At 43.0% G+C, this 20,563-nt stretch overlaps 1 protein-coding gene and 1 long non-coding RNA gene across 51 annotated transcripts in view; one reads left to right on the plus strand and one right to left on the minus strand.

The window, feature by feature from the left end:
* RBFOX1 (RNA binding fox-1 homolog 1) overlaps positions 1-20,563 on the plus strand; it is a 2,485,711-nt gene that overhangs the window by 2,327,701 nt on the left and 137,447 nt on the right. The gene's annotated exons all lie outside the window — the stretch shown is intronic.
* LOC144337919 (uncharacterized) lies at positions 7,625-10,246 on the minus strand. The gene is made up of 2 exons (XR_013411560.1): positions 9,553-10,246; positions 7,625-8,999 (listed from the first exon to the last, which is right to left on the minus strand). It is a non-coding gene; the product is annotated as an uncharacterized LOC144337919 (long non-coding RNA).

Here is a 20,563-nt window from a genome sequence, read left to right on the forward strand (position 1 = left end):
CTGCTTACCTTTAGAATTGCCATAAAGTGAGCATCAGTGAATTCAGATTAGTTGAGCACTTGGAGCCTCTAACTTTTTTTTTTTACTTTTATTTTTATTTATTTTTTAATTTTAAGCACCCTACAGTTATAACTTAACTATTCCCAATTTGGAAAAAAATTTTATGAGTGCCGTGCACTCATCCTTTTCTTTTTTTTCCTTGTACAAAGCCAAATGCATGACATCAAACCTGTAATCTTGGCCACATTATCACCATGTTCTAACCAAGTAAGCTTATGAGTTCAGACAATTAAGAAAATAGAAGTTGAAAATACTTAGCTATTAGGGAGAACGGAGTAACATAAATCCAAGGTATCGGGACAATTAGCATTTGTAGTAATAAAAGCCAAGTAGAACACTAAGGAAATGAATATTGTGTTTATTATTTAGCATTTAGATAGTATTGTGTATTTATAAAATACCTGATAATTGTTTTTGTCCATTTCTTTCAGAATAAATCAGATAAAGGGTATTTGCTATTGTTGTGGGTAGGATAAGGGGGGATTTTAGTAGAAGCCCATTAAATTACAATGCATCTCCCCACCGTCTTACTCTCAACTCAGATTTAAGTACAGAAAGAAAACATTCAGAAATCTTGCTAAAACAGAAATCATTTTACTTTTCTCCTTTGTTAAAAGCCTTCTGATGTCTCCCCCATTTCTGTCGCAGCAAAAGGCAGAATCCTGTAAATGCAACTTGATATCCTAGAATGGATTCTGGAACAGAAAAAGGACATTAGTAGAAAAGCTGCGGAAATTTCAGTAAAATCCATGGTTTAGTTAATAGTCAGACATCAGCGTTACCTTCCTCGTTCTGATAAATGCACGTAGTTGGGTAAGATGTGAGTGTTTGGGGAAGCTGGGAAAAGGATATGAGAGGACTCTGTGCTATCTTCGCAAATTTTCTGTAAATCTCAAGTTATTCAAAAAGTTAAAAAACATTTTTTGTTTAAAGCAAAAGTTCTTACAGCGGACTACGAAGACCCGCGTGACCTGTTCCTGTGCCCTTGTCAGGTCTCTGACGTCATCTCCTGTTGTCTTCCCCTGGAACGTTCTGTACCAACCTCATGCTTCATCACTTTCTCACTGCAGGACCTTTGCACTGGCTGTGTCTGGGACTGGGCCATTATTGCCTAAGCTCTCCCTGTGGCCCACTCTTCTTTGTCAAATTGTGATTCAGATGTCACCTTCATCAAAACCATTCATTGAAAATGTCAAGTCCACCTCCACGGTCCTTTCCTCCTGCTCAGTATTTATCTCATGGTGCCTATGCTTCTAACATGCTCTGCAGTGCTCTGATTGATTCGGTTATGCTTCGTCCTCCTCCTCCTAAAACTTACATTCCTTGAGAGGAGGCATTTTTTTCCTACTTTCTCCACGATGCATTTCCAACACCTGGAATTGTACCCACACATACTAGTGCTTATTTGTTGAACCTAAATATTAAATTTTATACAAGAAGAAAGTAGCCATAACTCTGAATGCTTTGATAATGAAGGCATTGTGCTAAACACTTTAAATTATCTAGATTTTGTGGCATCCTCATGATAGCTTAAAATTTAAGTATCATGACCACCATTTATAAGGCCCTGAGAAGTCTTAAGTTTTGCCCAACATCACGCGGCTCTTCGGTCAACTTTGAGAGCCAAGATTCGAACTTGCATCTCCCAACACTACAGCTAGTTCTGTGTCCTGTATACCAGATTGTCTGCTAGATTTGCATACTTCCCCTCTATTTCATTCAACCATGGCACATGAAGAAATAGCATTACTTGTCAAGTCAGTAGTTGTTTGCGTAACTCATATCCCTTTCTTACATGATGGAACCCAAGATAAATGTATGGAACATATTTCCTGTAATGGCCACAGGTAACTCTGGAATATTGTAAGATTTATTTGTATAAGCAATTCAGTGTGAAACTTATACCTTGAATTTCCGCTTCATGGATCTATCCTTGTTTTCAGTTTCAACATTCTCTTTTGGATGCGGACTTTCATGCCCAAGAAAGCTGCATGACGTTAGTGGAATGGCACTGGCTCAGTTCCTTAGTTCTAGGACCCACCCTCCTATCTACTAGCTATATGGACCCCTTCTTAGGCTTTAATTTCCTCATCTGTAAAATGTGCATAATTTTACCACCAACTTCTTAGAGGTACCATGGGGATAAATGGATGACCCATGTGTGATGCTATGCACTGCTGTTATTGTTTGAAAATAATTCTTTGTTGAATTAGATATGAAGGTTGTTTTTGTTGTTTTCTGAAACCTACTTAGTTTAAAATTTCGAAGTCATTTTAATATCTATCAACCATTTCCATAGTTTCTAAGGATTTCTCCCAAATGCCTCTGCTAACAACGACATCGTCCTCATCGTGGACGTCATGAAACACCAATTATATCAATTATTGAACAATTATTTGGAGCCAGGCTTGATACAGTCTTTGTAATGTTGTCTTACTTTTTGCTGTGAGTCCACAGAGCAGTATTATAAACCCATTTTACAGATGAGGGAAATGAGGCATCATGGAGGTGAAGTAATTTGTCTACTGTCACATGCCAGTCATGGGGCCTGGTCTCAAACCCAGGTGTTTCTTATTCTATAGCTGAGGGCTTCATCAATACTTGGCACAGCTTTATTGCCAAAGAGAATTGTAAAGCAACTGGAAAAATGACCAGAATACAATACCTCTGATGACTGTTTTTAAAAAAACAAAAAACGGCTAGGCGTGGTGGTTTTCACCTGTAACCCCAGCGCTTTGGGAGGCCAAGGTGGGTGGATCACTGGAGATCAGGAGTTCCAGACCAGCCTGACCAACATGTTGAAACCCCGACTTTACTAAAAATACAAAAATTAGCCAGGCACGGTGGTGGGCACCTGTAATCCCACCTCGAGAGGCTGAGGTGGGAGAATCACTGGAACCTGGGAGGCAGAGGTTGCAGTGAGCCAAGATCGTACCACTGCACTCCAGCCTGGGCAACAAAGTTAGACTCTGTCTCAAAAAAAAAAAAAAGCATTTTCTTCAACTGTGACCCAGAAAGCACTTTTGTTAGTATTACTTGATGTGGTTGTTATAAACACATATTGCTGGCGCTAATCAGTGATGTGCTGGTAAATGCTTAACAACTAGCTTGGTGAGGAAAGGTGGGGGAAAGGGCTCCAGAGACTGCTCTGAAGCATTTGCCAGTTTCCGTGATGCAAATACTCCCATCATGGCCAATTGCGAGATACCAATGCCTCATCACTGAACACGGAGTTAGGAAAAAATATGCAGAAATGTTTCCACCATGCAGATACACTAAACAAATTTTAAAAAATATTCAAATCTCATTACTTCTTATTACCTTTTAATATACTTTATTGATTCCAGGCACGGTGGCTCACGCCTGTAATTCCAGCACTTTGGGAGGCTGAGGTGGTAGATCACTAGAGCCCAGAACTTCAAGACCACCCTGGGAATCATGGCAAAACTCCATATCCACTAAAAATACAAAAATTAGCTGGGCATGCTGGTGCACACCTGTAGTCCTAGGTACTTGAGAGGCTGAGGTGGGAGGATCACTTGAGCCTGGAAGGTCAAGGCTGCAGTAAGCCATGATTATGCCATTGCACTCTAGCCTGTGTGACAAAGTGAGGCCCTATCTCAAAATAAGACATGTGTGTGTATATATATATATATAAACACACACAACGTGCGTATATATTTATACTATATATGTATAGTTAATATATACTGTATACTATATAATATATAAATATGAATATATACATGTGTAGTATATATTAAATACAGTATACATATTTTTTGTATATGCATATACATATACAACAATGTATATGCATATATATTAATAATATGTATATACATATACTTTCTTACTATATACATACTTTGTGGGCTTATGTCATTTCATTTTTTATTAAAGGTTGTGTTTAACAGCAGAGTTACAGAATTCCTGACAAGTTAGCAACTGGCTTTCAGAAATCAGTATCAAACTCCAGCAGTCCACCAACTACCCCAGGCTGATAAAATCAGCACCGAAAAGGCTAGAACCCTGGAATGTGCATTTCTAAAAAGCATCCTGCTGCTTCTGGTGCACACTGAAAGTACTGAGCCAGTGCCATAAGCCTTTCTGAGAGCACTTGTGAACTAAGTGCATGAAAATACTATATAATGTGATAAGCATCTGGAAAAAGGTAGATGGGATTTGTATTCCCAGCAAATGCTAGTGGGCATTTATGCTAAATGAACCCCACCATTGCTCTTCTGAAGAGTTTTTTTCCCCTACTTTTAAAATGGAATGAAATTATTTTATAGTTTTATTTTACCTGTCAATGAAGAGTGCTTGGTCTCTGTTAAAGGAGAAGGCAGTAATCCTATTTCCCTTGCAGCCAGCATAGGAGAAAGGTTCAGAGGCCTTTCCTGAAAGGTTTAGGTGAAGATAACAAAATGTCGGGGAAAGCTGCAGGGCAGGGCTGAATGGAAAAGTAGGTTTGTCATCTCAAATTCAATATAAAAGATCGAAAGCATCAAATAATCAGTCAGCGGTGAGCCTCTCCATCAGAATGTTTTATCTGCCATGAAATTCTGCTTTGTGATTGTATTATGTTATATACATTATACATCTCTTTCTCTCAGTCTCTCTGTTTCTCACCTAGTCTCTCTCCCTCTCTTCCTTAATATGTTCTCATAGAAACTAGGACACATCTGAGATCCATAAGGAAGTCTTGCTTGACTTCAGTCAGAGAAACCATTTGAAACATCACCTGCCTCCAACCCCAACCCCATCTGCCTTAAAAATATAAAAGTCTTTCTTTTTAGGTGGAGGTTTTAATTCAGGGAAAACGTATGCTTCGCAAATTAAGAGCAGCCCAGGAGCTGTGTGCAAACCCTGATACACAAGAGACGCAATCCAAGGCTTGCACTCTGTCCTCTAAACAGTAATTTTGCTTTCCAAGGTGGATATATGGAGGGTAGTTAAGAATGAATTTTCATGACTCATGTCTACTGTATGCCCACACGGTGCCAGAAGCCAGGGTAAGAACTTTGTGGGCCTTTCGCTTTTCATCTACCCTCCTTAGTCTTTGGTTCTTATCCAGGCGCTTAGGAGGTACTCAATCAGCATTCTTCCAATGAATGAATTCATAAATTCCCATTTTAAAGCTGTGGGAAGAATGGCCTTGAGGGGTGAAGTAGCATGTCCAAGGTCAAATAGTTGCCTTGGGTCAAATGTCGGTCAAATGCTACACGATTACAGGATTGGCTCCCTAAAGGTATCAGACAGTGGCTTGTTAAAAGATTGGATCCTATGTGTCACCTGTGAAGATTATTTTGAAAAATTTATCTTGAGTCCGTAAGAGTATGAATGGATCATTCTGGGATGGGGCCCAGAAATCTGTGTGTTCTACACCCTTACCGAGGTGACTTAGAGATGTTCAGCAGGCTATCCCCTGGAGAAAGACCAATGTGGTTCGTGTAAGTCTCTCTACATCTCCAACCAGAGGCAAACCTGTGAACTTTTCAGGCTGCAAAATCTGCACCTTGGTAAAGGCTTTCAAGAACCCCCTGCTGGGGGTGGACTTCTTGGTTTACCCACTCTCCCTACATCTCTGAGCCTTGCATTTTTACACTTGAAGGATGCCTGCATGCCCACCAAATTTCATGCCTTCAGTTTATCTGGTTGCAGAAAATTTCATTCCAGAAACGTGACATAGTGAGAAACTGACCAAAGGTGGGCTTGAATTCAAGTCTCCTAAATGAAAGTACCCCCCGAATGACTAAAAGTCTTGTTGTTACTCTGGATTTCACATTGTCATCCTACTATGGGAACAAATCTTGCATTTTTATGTAGAATATCCAAAAACAAACAAACAAAAAAGCAAAAATTGTTTACTGCAGATGCCTAACACTTTGGAACAGCCAAGGCATGTTCTGGATCATCATCTAATTTGTTTCTCTATGACCTAAGACAAGAGGGGCAAGGGTCATCCTTCCTTTTTCAGAAATTGAGACTCAGAGAGGGCAAGTGACTTTCTCAGTCACACAGCATCATGTCTACCAACCAAGTCTCACCCTCTTCTCATTGGAGCCACAAATGGCCTAATTAGATGAGAGATGGTCCCAAGACTAGCGGATGTTTCCCTTTCTTCATTTTAAAAGTTTGAAGTCTTTTTAGAGGACCTAAAGGTTTGCTCCTGAGTTCTGCTAATGTGTGACTGCTGAGTTTCAGGATGAATAAGACTTTTTCTCCAAGAAATTTCACATATTCCCGTCTGGCTGAATTATGTATCCAAATGTCTTTCAATCAGGGAACTCACCCATTGCCCTGTGACTGTATGGTTTATTCATTTCTCCCCCACAAACCTAGGAGCTCCCTACAGGTTCAGGTTGTGTCTTCTTCATCCTTTAGTCCCCACATCTAGCAATGTTCTTTATACAGGCAGATCTTAAAATGGTAGCTGAGTTGAACAGTCTAGACACAGTGTATTTGTCCCTCTGAGAACCAACATAGGAATCCATAGAGCTCAGACCAAATCCAGCCCACTGTCTCTGCTTTTACGAATAAAGTATCAAAACACAGCCATATTCATGGTTTATGTGTGTACATATGACACCATGGCTGCTTTTATGTGCAGCATGGCTTATGATGCGTCACTATTCACTCGACAGCACTTTAAAGAAAAAGCATGCTATCCCTGTCCAGATGAAGAGCTAAGTAGAAAGGAGATGCAGGCATTTCTATTTTCAGAGTATATTTCTTAGCATTTCCTTTTCCTAACATATACTTACTCTCCTCCCCACCTGCCAATGCAGGAGAAATTAGCCTACTGAGAAACTCAGAAATATCCTGAGTAGTGTCAGTTTGCAGAAATTGTACATTTTATGTGACAGGATTCTTTCACTGTCAAATTTTTGTTCAGACACATATTGGTGTTCACAAAGAATGATACCTCTGTGTCGCAGCATATCCTGGAAGAACCCCAGTAGTCCTAGAACAAAACTCTTGGAGTGCTTGTCTCTGTTTGAAGCATTTATATTAATACAAAGAAAGAAGTAATTAGTCAGGAAAACCCAGGGATGTTCGGTGAGATCGGTGCCATCTTAAATTCATCATCCATTTTCTGCAACTGAATTGTGCTTTCAGCAGTTTTCTTCGGTCTGGAAAATTAGCATAATGTATAGAATTGCCATTTGGTTCATTTAAATCTTGCATAATATATTAGGGGGGAAAATCTTTGAGCTAAGCGGAATTTAGGATTCAGTATAAAATATGAACTTTTGTGTTAAATTGATGTATAGGTTGGCCTTGATTTCTGAGTGGGACAGGTAATTAAAGAAAACCAGGAGGTTAAGAGGGGATGAGGGAAAAAAATGAAAAGAAAAAAACTGCAGGAGGAAAAAGTGGAGGCGTCAGCCAGAAAGGGAGGCTGCTGGAAGATTGCTAAGCTAGAGAACAAGGCAGCTCATTTTTATGAGACCATTAACACAGAAGACAGAGGCAACATTCTTGGGAGTACTTGACATGTTCCCAAAATTAGTTGGGTGCAGGATGTCGTGGCATAGAAATGTGTACCTGCTTTTTATCTGGGGATTTATAAAGGTGGAGGCTTGCTGGTATCATGCAAAGCAACAGGATGGGTAAGAGCTGTGGCTGAGAATGCATTAGGGTACCTGCCACCTGTTCCCTGTGGTTCCTCTGGCTCTTGAAAGAGCCTGAAGTTGCAGAAGAGGGTAGGAGTTTTGAGGGTGTCCAGGAGGCCAAATGCTGAAGGAGAGGACCCTCCTCTAAAAGGAGAGTTGGAAGCAGTGGCCATTGGTAGCAGCCTTGAAGACACAAGACCCTGGGAAACTATGGAGAATGACAGAGGATGGCTGATCAGTGCCGTAAGTAACGCAAGAATGTGGACTCCACAGCCCCACCACATCCATGGAAGGCACCAGTGACACCTGAGCCCCAGCAGAATGAGATTGGAGGCAAAGAGAGGCACTTCTCATCACCAGGATGCATTTGATTTCATTAGCTGCCTTCTGCCTCCTAGGTTCCTTCTCTTAGCCCCCAGTCTTGAATGGGGGAAGGAGGAGGAAGGAGAGTTTGGAGCCAACAAGCAAGAAACACTGTATGCCCACTGTAGGTGCACTGGGCTACAGATCTGTAGCAAAAGGAAGAGAGTTTTAATCTCATTGATTTTGGAAGCTTTAAAGTGGACTGGTCTGAGTTTTAATAACCAAGTGTCCCGAGTGCTGTTGCATGTTCTTTAGATGCCATTCAGGGACTTGACCCAGGGCATTGCAATGCCAGGGCTCTAAGCCACTTTGCCACACTGCCTCCATGAGGCCCTCTGAACCTCAATTTCTTTGCCATAACATGGGCACAATAATAGAATCCTCTTGTCTGAGTCATCAGACAATGCGAAGAGATTAATAGAATGCTAATCACTCAACCAGGATTTATTCAATGGCACTGAGGTATTAATCAGCCACTCTTCTGGATGCTGGTTATTATAATAATCATGGGCCAGGAAGCATCCTAAGCACTTTACAGGTGTTGACTCATTTGGGATAGATGCCAATAGTATTCTAGATAACCTCTCTGAGTCTCACTTCCTTTAAGTAACCTGCTCCAGTTCACAGAGATAGGAAGTAGTGAAGTTGGAAATCAAATCCAGATAATTGTGTTTTGAAGTCTATAAATGTGTCTTGTTATTGCTATTATTATGTATACAATTTTTTTTTTGTTTTTTTTTTTTAAGACAAAGTCTTACACTGTTGCCCATGCTAGAGTGCAATGGCATGATCTCGGCTCACTGCAACCTCCGCCTCCTGGGTTCACACACTTCTCCTGCCTCACCCTCCCAAGTAGCTGGGAGTACAGGCACACACCACCATACCCAGCTACTTTTTTGTACTTTTAGTAGAGACGGGGTTTCATTACATTGGCCAGACCGGTCTCAAACTCTTGACCTTGTGATCCACCCACCTTGACCTCCAGAAGTGCTGGGATTACAGGGGTGAGCCACCGCACCTGGCCTATTATTATTATATATTTTAACTACTTATTCCTGAAACCAAAAGCCAAATCTTTGCAACATGAAGAGGCGGAGAAAGAGTGCTTTTTGTAGTCTTGTCATTCTGTTTTCTGATAAGCAGACTGATATATAGAAGGTGCTCAGTAAATATATTTTGAATGATTGGGTAAGTGAGTACCTGATTTCAAGCCCCCAGGACAAACACTACTTTATGTGAAGGTGTTTGTAGGCGCTGCCTCAATAACACAGCTGTGGACTGAATTGTGCCTCCACCCCAGGTCATATGTTGGAGCCGTAACCACCAAAGGGATGGTGTTTGAAAATGGGGACTTTGGAAGGTAATTAGGTTAATTTAAGGCCACGAGCGTAGAGCCCTATGAGGCAGTTAGCGTCCATACGGGAGGAGGAAGAGGTATCAGAGCTGCTCTCTCTCTCTGCCCTCTGAGAACACAGAAAAAAGGCACTCACAGCCGGGCGTGGTGACTCACGCCTGTAATCCCAGCACTTTGGGAGGCTGAGGTGAGTGGATTGCGAGGTCAGGAGTTCAAGGCCAGCCTGGCCAACATGGTGAAACCTTGTCTCTACTAAAAATATAAAAATCAGTTGGTCGTGGTGGCCACAGGTGCCTGTAATCTCAAGTAGTCAGGAGGCTGAGGCAGGAGAATTGCTTGAACCTGGGAGGCGGAGCTTGCAATGAGCCGAGATTGCACCACTGCACTCCAGCCTGGCGGACAGAGCAAGACTCCATCTCAAAAAAAAAAAAAAAAAAAAAAAAAAAAAGCACTCATCTGCAAGCCAGGAAGAGGGCCCTCCCCAGGAACTGAGTTGGCTGGCACCTTGATCCTGCACTGCCAGCCTCCAGAACTGCGAGAAATAAATGTCTGTTTAAACCACCCAGCCTATGATAGTTTGTTATAACTGCCTGAGAAGACTAATACAGACACCTAGACAGGCTGTATCCTTTACTGATGTGTTAAACACCTGACCCCTTGTACATTCGTCCTATTTTTTCCCAAGGAATAAAAATAGCAAAGGAATTTGGAGTCAGCCCTTCTCTGTCCTCTAGCCCTTTCTCCTTTCAGAGGAATTTCATCACTGGAGCAGAGCATTGAATTTATTCGAGTGGCAGGGAAATGTGATGTATTTCTTAAATCTCTATGTCACCTGGCTGTGGAATCAGCCCAGCCAGGCTTGGAATGAGGCATTAACTACATCCAAAGCTATGTGATTAACTTATTTGTTTGCCGACAGAGCTGAAATGAAAAAGCGGGAAGCTGGGAGGATCTGTACAAACCCTGTTTTGAAGTAGGATTGTGAGAAAACCCGAAGTATGGGTTTTAATTCACATTCTCTGGGCTTACCATTATTATTACTTTTAATGGAAAATAACTTTTCACAATCTTGCTTCGTTTTAAATGGAGAATGTGCAATATTGTCTAATTTAGGGTATGAAGTTGATTTAGTATGCATGATTTTTCTTCCCCCACCCACCACCATCCTTGGATTCTTTGTACACATTCAATATAGTTACATTTTTGCTTAGAACATATATATTTTCCCCCGAACTTTTCTCGATTGCTTTTTTATCAGGTTTACAAATCAAATCAAATAGGTATATTGCAGAGCTCTGCGATATTATTTTCTGAGCTTATAGTACAATGTATTGAATTATGCCAGCCCATGCTCTGCCCTGCTATTCTCTGCAGATTGAGAGAGAGAGGGACCGTGGACCCTGTAAATTCACTCGGCGCCCAGCATTACTGGCTAAATCAAGACCGCTATTCAGGCTGCAAGAAGAGACAGAGCAAGTGTTCGTTACACAAATCAATTTGGTCCAAAGTACTTCGCAGTGGGTACTCAACCATCGCTCACATAATATTGTCAACTTAATCAAATAATGCCTCGAAGACACTCACAAGCTTTTCTCTGAGAAATAACTTGATTGGTGGAGGAGGGAGCAGCAGCTGGCTATTCAAAGTACACTTTTTATTTATCACTGTGAAGAGTTTTGTGCATGGAGGGGAGGAAGCCTATAGGAAAGGAAAGATGCTGAATAGTCAGTAGGCTGACTGTGGGGAGAATCATGCTGCATTCACGTCGTGTCTTAGGTGTTGGGTTCCTACACCATGATGGTGAATTTGGGGATGCTCGTGGATGAAGCAGCAGCTGGGCCCAAATCATTAGTTTCCTGGAATGCTTCAGTAAAGACTTGCTGAGCGCCTACCATGTGCCATAGTAAAGGGCTTTTGATATAGTGTGTTTGATATAGTGTTTATCCACGGGATGCTCATATTCTAGGAAGCATTTGATACGGTGTTTATCCATAGGATGGTTATTCTAGTAAGAAAACTTGCCAATGAGGGCTTAACAGAGGTCAACCCATGACTCTAGTAGTTCAAACAACACAGTTGAAGCAGCCTGGTTTTGTTTGCTTTTTAGTTGGCTGGATGAGCTAGGGTCTCATTCACCCACCTCACCACTCTGGTTCTAGCCCAGACCTAGAACACAGGCAGTTAGGGTTACTGTGAATCTTTACTCCTCTCTATAGGTACTTTGCAGCTGGTCTGCGTGGCTGTAGCTTAGAGTTTCCAGAACATCTTCACCTTGACCTTGAAAGGTCATTGAGGAGCGAAGAGAGTTTCAGATATGGAGTTAGACATCCTAAGTTCAATCCTTCCATCTCCTGGCTGTGTGACTTCAGATAGATGGCCTAACCTCTCTGAGCCTCAGTTTTCCTAGTTGTTACGGCAACTCAGTAAAATAAGGCATGGAAAACACCTAGCGAGATGCCTAGCTCATGGTAGGACCTCAGTACGGTTTTATTTTCCATCCTCTATCCAAGACAGTTTAGCCAGTTTCACATTTTGCTTATAAGCTACCAGTGGAGGTAGCATTCAGCATCAGTGATAGCCAGAATCCTTTGTCTTAACTCAGGATTGGGGAGGAGCAAAAGCCTTCCTCAGTAGTCCTGGTGCACATCCAGGGGTGTCTATGTATCCTCCAGGGAGCTTGTGAACTTTCTGAGATTGTATGCAAAATTTAGGTGTATGTATATTTTTCCCCCAAAAGGTGGTCCACACTTTCATAAAACCTTCAGTGTATACATGAACACAGAAATAGATTAAGAAACATGTATTTACAGAGTAAAGGGAAATACCACCCAATAGCAATAATGACAGCAACAAAAGTCATAGCTGACAGCTACCGCTAGTGGAACCAACTACATGAGAGAGCCACCCCACCTAGAATTAAAGCTGGGTATTTAGTTTTTACAATATTGCCCTAGAAAAATATTAATATCCCAAATTTATTTCATTTAAAAATGGTGTATTTGAAACTTAAAGTTGACTAAATAATATTCCTCATTTCAAAAGATACTGTTGTTCCTGGAAAGGGGTCCTGATCCAGACCCCAACAGAGGGTTCTTGGAGCTCACGCAAAAAGAATTCGAGGTGAATCCATCAAGTAAAAATAAGTTTATTACAGAACTAAAGAAACAAAAGAGTGGCTACCGCATAGGTGGAGCAGCCCTGAGGGCTGCTGGTTGCCTGTTTTTATGATTATTTCTTGATTATACGTTAAACAAGGGGTGGATTATTCATGAGTTCTCCGGGAAAGGGGTGGGCAGTTCCCAGAACTGAGGGTTTCTCCCTCTTTTAGACCACATAGGGTAATTTCCTGACATTGCCATGGCATTTGTAAACTGTTGTGGTGCTGGTGGGAGTGTCTCTTAGCATGCTAATGCATTGTAATGAGCGTATAATGACCAGCGAGGATGACCAGAGGTCACTTTCGTTGCCATCTTGGTTTTGGTGGGATTTGGCTGGCTTCTTTACTGCAACCTGTTTTATCGGCAATGTGTTTATTATGTGTATCTTGTGCTGACCTCATTTCATCCTGTGACTTAGAATGCCTTAACTGGCTGGGCGCAGTGACTCACACCTATAATTCCAGCACTTTGGGAGGCTGAGGTGGGCGGATGATGAGGTCAGGAGATGGAGACCATCCTGGCTAACACAGTGAAACCTCATCTCTACTAGAAATACAAAAAATTAGCCAGGTGTGGTGGCGGACACCTGTAGTCCTAGCTACTCTGGAGGCTGTGAACCTGGGAGGCACAGCATGCAGTGAGCCAAGATCATGCCACTACACTCCAGCCTAGGCGACAGAGCAAGACTCCATTTCAAAAAAAAAAAAAAAAAAGGCTTAACTATCTGGGAATGCAGCTCAGTAGGTCTCAGCTTCATTTTATCCAGTTCCTATTATGGTCACTTTATGGTCATTATGGTCACTGTCCTAGGGAAGACTTTCTTTCTCTACTTTCCTCCCTTTTAAACACATTTTCCACTTTAGCTTCTTCTCCCCCCAGCACACCATGGCTCTAAAGCAGGCCTGTCTCATAGAACTTGACAGTGATGAAAATGTTCTATACCTGTGCTTTCTGATGAGACTGCAGTTTTCTTTTGGTGCCAGATGGCCATACACCTAGTAACTTCCACAACACAAGCGTATTAGGTTACAGTTCTGGAGATCAGAAGTGTAGCATAGATATCACCAGGTTTACAAGGATTGCAGCTGTCAGGATGGTATTCCTATAGGCTCACAATTTGATTTGTCTCCATGCCTTTCCTGGTTCCTGAAAGCTACTGTCATCCTTGGGCTCATGGCCCCTTCTCCATCTTCAAAACCAGTAATGGTTTTGAAGTAATGGTTTTGAGTTTTTGAAGTAATGGTTTTGAGTTTTTGAAGTAATGGTTTTGAGTTTTTCTCACTGGGTGTTCACTCTGACATTGGGGGTTCTCTTCCATGCCACTGGCCTCTGTTTCATTTCTCGGGACCCTGGTGATTATACAGGGCCCACACAGGTAATCCAGGATAATCTATTTTATCATCCTGTGATTACCAACCTGAATTCTCCATTGCCATATAAAGTATCCTATTCAAGGTTCCAGGGATTAGAACCTTCACATCTTTAACAGGCCATTGTGTTGTCTACCACAGGGAGCCACCAGCCGCAGGTGTCTGTTGAGCACCTGAAATACAGCTACTGAGGCCGGGTGTGGTGGCTCATGCCTGTAATCCCAACACTTTGGGGATCAAGGCAGAAGGATCGCTTGAGCCTGGGAAGTAGGGATTACAGTGAGCCTTGATCATCCCAGCCTGGGGAATGGCAGTGAGTCCATTCCAAACAACAACAACAAAAAAAAACAATACAACTAGTGAACTTGATTTAACTTCAATTTAAATGTAAGCACTGATACTTGATTGTTATTAGTTCGTTGGGAGGATCCTTCAACTGTCATTTTTTCAAAGGCTAAATATAAATCAGGTATTTCCAATGACAATTCAGTTTCCATATGGAGATGTATAAAATACAAGATTTCAAAGACATCGTCCAAAAAAGAAAAAAATACAGAATACCTTTTACATGATAGCATGTTGAAATAATCTTCTTAATAAACTGGGTTAAAATGGACATTCTTAAAATTTTACATTTTTTTAAAAAAAATTTGACTTCTAAGAATTCTAAAATGACGTATATCACTTACATTTTATTATACAGGCTTCTCTAAAGTTCTTCACCAGCATCCTTGAACTATATCTAATGCTGTGTGATGAGTGCATGTATTTTTCATTTCCATCAAATAGAATTTGCTACAGTTCTTATTTTATTTCTAATTATCCCTTCTCTCCCCTGAGCACAGAACTTCGAAATCTCTAATTTCTATCTGTATTCTGATTTCTACTGACAACTTCATGGTGGTGTCTTGTCCATTTCACTTTACCCATACTAGATGAGTAAGGACTGCCACCAGTACCCTGGACCCACAGACAACCCTGAGATAGAAGTCATTTATCTAAGCTTGCAGCTAAGGCTCAGAAGGATGTACATAGCTGGACTAGTGATGAAACTAGAGTTTTAACGCAGAGCTACCTAGCCATACATATTCCTTCTCTGAACGTAAATTAGCTCAACCATTGTGGAAAACAGTGTTGTGATTCCTCAAATACTTGGAACCAAAAATACCATTTTACCTCGCAATCCCGTTTCTGGGTATATACCCAAAGGAATATAAATCATTCTATTATAAACACACATATACACGTATGTTCATTGTAGCACTATTCACAATAGCAAAGACATGGAATCAACTCAAATGCCCATCGATGATAGTTTAAAGAAAATGTGGTACATATACACTGTGAAATACTATGTGGCCATGAAAGGGAAGAAGATTATGTTCTTTGCAGGGACAATGGATGGAGCTAGAAGCTATTATCCTCAGCAAACTAACACAGGAACAGAAAACCGAACACTGCACGTTCTCACTCAAAGTGGGAGCAGAACAGTGAGAACACATGGACACAGGGAGGGGAACAACACACACTGAGGTTCGTTGGGGGAAGGGGAGAAGGGAAAGCATCAGGATAAATAGCTGATGCATGCAGGGCTTAATACTTAGGTGATGGGTGCCGCAAATCACCATGGCACACGTTTACTGATGTAACAAACCTGCATACGGCACGCCAGAACTTAAAGAATTCCTTCCTGGTGCTTCTGTACCCAGTTACCTGGTCATCACTAGAAGATGCCACATAGGCGGCCTCAGTCGTGTCTCCCTAGGGTCAGACAGAGGAAACCCCAGGACGGGAACAGAATCCAAAAGACATGTATCTCTACACGACTATGCATTTTCTCTCAAACAGTCATCCCTGGATTGGTCGATATCAAAATCCAATTTCACCAGGATTAGTCTTGGGTTGCTCAGAGCTATCCATTGAATTAGGAACGATTATAGCAGAGGGAGCCCCGTGGTTCTTTATTAAGGTCTTTGTGGAAGCACGAAGTGATCTTCAGGAGATTAAAGTGCCAGTGGTGTTTTCTTACCATTTATAACCTGCGCCAATACCTGGGGAGTTTGTTTATTAAGAAAAATTCTGCCGCAAAGATCCCGCCTCCTAATAGGGCCTTCACACTGGGCCCGGGCAAAAGCTGGCATTGTGGTCCTAATGAGCAGAGGGAAGCTCTGCCAAGTGCCACCTGGAAACCCACCTCTTGGGGTTAAGAGACTTCCCATCTGTGTAGGGTCCTGCAGCCTTTCCTCTGTTTGATGGGGAGGCTGCATCTCAGAGTTGTGCGTGGGTCTGAGAAATAAAACAAAAGCTAGGCTGGGCTCCATGGCTCAGGCCTATAGTCCCAGTACTTTGGGAGGCTGAAGCAGGTGGATCACCTGCGGTCAGCAGTTCGAGACCTGCCTGGCCCACATGGCCAAACTCCGTCTCTACTCAAGATTCACAAATTAGCTGGGCGTGGTGGCACACGCCTGTAGTCCCAGCTACTAGGGAGGCTGAGGCAGAAGAATCGCTTGAACCCAGGAGGCGGAGGTTGCAGTGAGCCGAGATCGTGCTGCTGCACTCCAGCCTGGCCACAGAGCCAGACTGTTTCAAAACAAAACAAAACAAAACCTGATGGTTATTAATACTATTAATAATGATCATGATAATTGTGTCCCGTCTTTATGCATGGGACTTAACCATTCACAGAGTTGGATGTCATTTCACTCTAAAGCATCCAGGAGAAGTACACATTTATCATTTTATGTATTTGCAAACTGAGATCCAGAGACATGAAAGTGAGCAGCCTTGCAGCTCGCTCATGGTAAAACCAGGCTGTTATTTACGCCACAGATATTTACTGAGAACTTATCATGGACTCCAGGTCAGCAGTTTCAAGTGGCACAGTTTTGCCTCCCAGGAGACATTTGAATCCCAGGAGCTATCTTTGGTTCCAACTCAAGGGTAGGCAACTGGCATGTAGTGGGTGGAGGCCAATGATGTTGTTGAACGTTCTACAGTGCACAGGATGACCCACCCATCAAAATAATAATAATAATAAAGAACCAGCCCCAAGTGTCAATGGTACTGACATTGAGGAACCCTGTCCAGTGGTAGAGGGTTTCAGTGAACAGAAAAGCTACAGTCTCTGCTCTCCTGGAGTTACATCCTGGTGGAAAAGATAAGCAATATACAAAATCACAGAATAAAATAATAAAAAGTCAGCAAGAAGAGATGTGTGCTGTGAAGACATCGGTGGTCAAGGGGAGAGAGAGTGCTGGTGCAGAGTTGCTGATATCATGGGGCCATTGAAGGTTTCTCCAATGGGTGACACCTGGGCAGAGATTGTATCGGTAACTGGGCAAGCTACATGTGGTGTTCCAGGGAAAGAGTCTTCCAGGCAAAAGGCAGAATGAATGCAAAGACCAAAGATGGGGGCAGGAAAAAGCAGAGAGGCCAACGAGCAAGAATGGGAGACAGGCAGCAGGCAAGGTGGGAGCGGTCACGGCCGAGAACACTGAACCTTATAGACCTAGACAGTCAATGAGGATCTAGGTTGGAGACCACTGAGAAGGGGGTGTCCCTGGCCACTTTCCCGTCCACCTCTGACATCTTTACTTTACTGACTGCCCTCAATTTCCTCCATTCTCTGAATTTACTGCATTGCTGTGTCTCACCTTCTGATCTCCCAAATATGGTCATGTCCATTCAGGTAGGTCTCACTTCAGAGCCAAAGATAACTTTTATGGCCAGGCACAGTAGCTCACGCCTGTAATCCCAGCATTTTGGGAGGCCGAGGCAGGCAGATCACTTGAGGTTAGGAGTTCGAGACCAGTCTGACCAACATTGTGAAACCCTGTCTCTAGTAAAAATACAAAAATTAGCCAGGCGCAGTGGCATACACCTGTAAATCCCAGCTACTCGGGAGGTTGAAGCAGGAAAATCGCCTGAACCCGGGAGGCAGAGGTTGCAGTGAAGTGAGATTGTGCCACTACACTTTGGCCTGGGCAACAGAGTAAGACTCTGTCTCAAAAAATAAAGTCAAATAAATTGGGAGTTTTTCCAGAGATTACTTCCCACTGAGCTTTGATATGCTGCAGCTTTGGGGACTATAGCTAGGAATCCCGTAGCCACTGCCCTCTAGGAATGTGCATTCTAGATGGTTTGTTCTATTAGCCAGTTTCCTAGCTTTTTGACATTGTCTTTTCCTCAGGAATTACACACTATGCTTTTGCCATAACGTTCAGCAAGCTTCTCAGGGATGCTATAACGACTTCTCAGGTTGAGTGAGGCACGGTAGTAGGTACTGGAAACATACAGGCAGCATCTCTGTCCTTCAATGTTGATGGCCTTTCAAGAGGCTAATGAAATGCTTTCCAGCCAGGTGTCATTGCATCCAGGGCCATGATCAAAGGCCACTGTGGAGCATGGGCTGGAAAGACGAAGACTTAAGTCTCCTCTTCGTTTGGGGGGGTCTCATTGAAGTGACTCCTGTATTAGGGTTCTCTAGTGGGAAAGAAGTAATAAGATAGATGTTTATCTATAAATAAAGGGGAGTTTATTAAGGAGTACTGACTCACACGATCACAAGGTGAAGTCCCACAATAGGCCATCTGTAAGCTGAGGAGCAAGGAAGTCAGGCTGGGTCCCAAAACCTCAAAAGTAGGGAAGCCAACAGTACAGCCTTCAGTCTGTGGTCAAAGGTCCAAGAGTCCAAAAGCTGAAGGACTTGGAGTCCCACGTTCAAGGTCAGGAAGCATCCAGCATGGGGGAGAGTTGCAGGCTGGAAGACTCAGCCAGCCTAGTCTTTCCACGTTCCTCTGCCTACTTTTATCCTAGGCATGCTGGCAGATGATCAGATGGTGACCACCCAGATTGAGGGTGGGTTGACCGTTGCACTGACTTGAATGTTTGTCTCCTTTGGCAATACCCTCACAGACACAACCAGGACCAATACCTTGCATCCTTCCATCCAATCAAGTTGACACTCAATGTTAACCATCACAACTCCTATTGACAGATGACAGCCTGGCAGGAACATTCATTCCTCCTTCTCCTAGATCTGCTTTGAGGCCACTCATCGTGAGAACTTCATGCTGCCTGAAGTGGTAGAGCACGCATTTCCTCCTGGGTGACAGCTGCTTGCTTGTACTCCATGCACCTTTGATTTATATGTTTGGTGGAGAGATGTAGTAGAGGGAATGGTGACCTCCAAAAACTACGTCCTTGTTATAACTTCCATAAACATGATCCCATTTGGCAGGGGTAGGGGAGGGGAAGGAGATCTTTGCAGATGTAATTAAGGATCAACACAAAATCATCCTGGATTTAGGGTGAGCTCAACAACTAATATCCTTTTTTGAGACAGAGTCTCGCTCTGTCACCCAGGCTGGAGTGCAATGGTGCAATCTCAGCTTATTGCAACCTCTGCCTCCTGGGTTCAATGCAACCTCTGCCTCCTGGGTTCAAGCAATTCTCCTGCCTCATCCTCCTGAGTACCTGGGATTATAGGCATGTGCCAACACACCTGGCTAATTTTTGTGTTTTTAGTAGGGACGGGGTTTCACCATTTTGGTCAGGCTGGTCTCGAACTCCTGACCTTGTGATCTGCCCACCTCAGCCTCCCAAAGTGCTGGGATTATAGGCTTAAACCACCACGCGCCCAACCCTAGTATCTTTTTAAGAAGAAAAAGGAAGAGGGAAATTGGAGTTTCAGCCATGTAGAGGGAATAGGGCCTGTGAAGATGGAAGCAGAGGATGGAAGGGTGCAAACCCAAGTCAAGGAATGCCTGCAGCCACCAAAAGCTAAATGAGGCTAGGCATGATTCTCCCCCTAGATCTTTTAGAGGGAGTGTGGCCCTCCTGGCACCTTGATTTTAGATTTCTGGTCTGTACAACTATAGGAGTCCAGTGGCTTTAAGCCACCAGCTTTGTGGTCATGTTTCAGAAAACAAATATAGAGACATAAAACTCAGGCTTGTTCTAAGGTCCCAGAAAAAGGGGAAGAAAAACAGATCACACTCAGTGGAGGGGTTGGTGACGATCACTAACCCCAACGTGCATTAGGCTCTGTGGTAGCTGCTCTGTCATCTCCTGCTGCATTTGGTCGTTCCCATGATCCTGTGAGCTTAGTACCATTAGTGTCCTTTTTGTTTTGTTTTTTTTTGGTTTTTTTTGTTTGTTTTTTTTGTTTTGTTTGAGACAGAGTCTCGCTCTGTCGCCCAGGCTGGAGTGCCGTGGCGCAATCTCGGCTCACTGCAAGCTCCGCCTCCCAGGCTCACGCCATTCTCCTGCCTCAGCCTCCCAAGGAGCTGGGACTATAGGCGTTTCACCGTGTTAGCCAGGATGGTCTCGATCTCCTGACCACGTGATCCGCCCATCTCGGCCTCCCAAAGTGCTGGGATTACAGGTGTGAGCCACCGCGCCCAGCCTTGTTTTTGTTTTAGAGGCAGAGTCTTGCTCCATTGCCCAGGTTGGAGTGCAGTGGTATGACTTTCTGTCACTGCAGCCTTGATCTCCTGGGCTCCAGCCATCTCCCACCTCAGTCTCCCAACTAGCTGGGATGACAGGCACATGGCCATAATCAGCCTTTTAAAAAAAAATTATTTAGTGGAGATACAGTCTCACTATTTTGCAGGCTGGTCTCAAATTATCCTCCCACCT

This window comes from Macaca mulatta, chromosome 20, assembly GCF_049350105.2.
Source record: "Macaca mulatta isolate MMU2019108-1 chromosome 20, T2T-MMU8v2.0, whole genome shotgun sequence".
NCBI classification, from domain to species: domain Eukaryota; kingdom Metazoa; phylum Chordata; class Mammalia; order Primates; family Cercopithecidae; genus Macaca; species Macaca mulatta.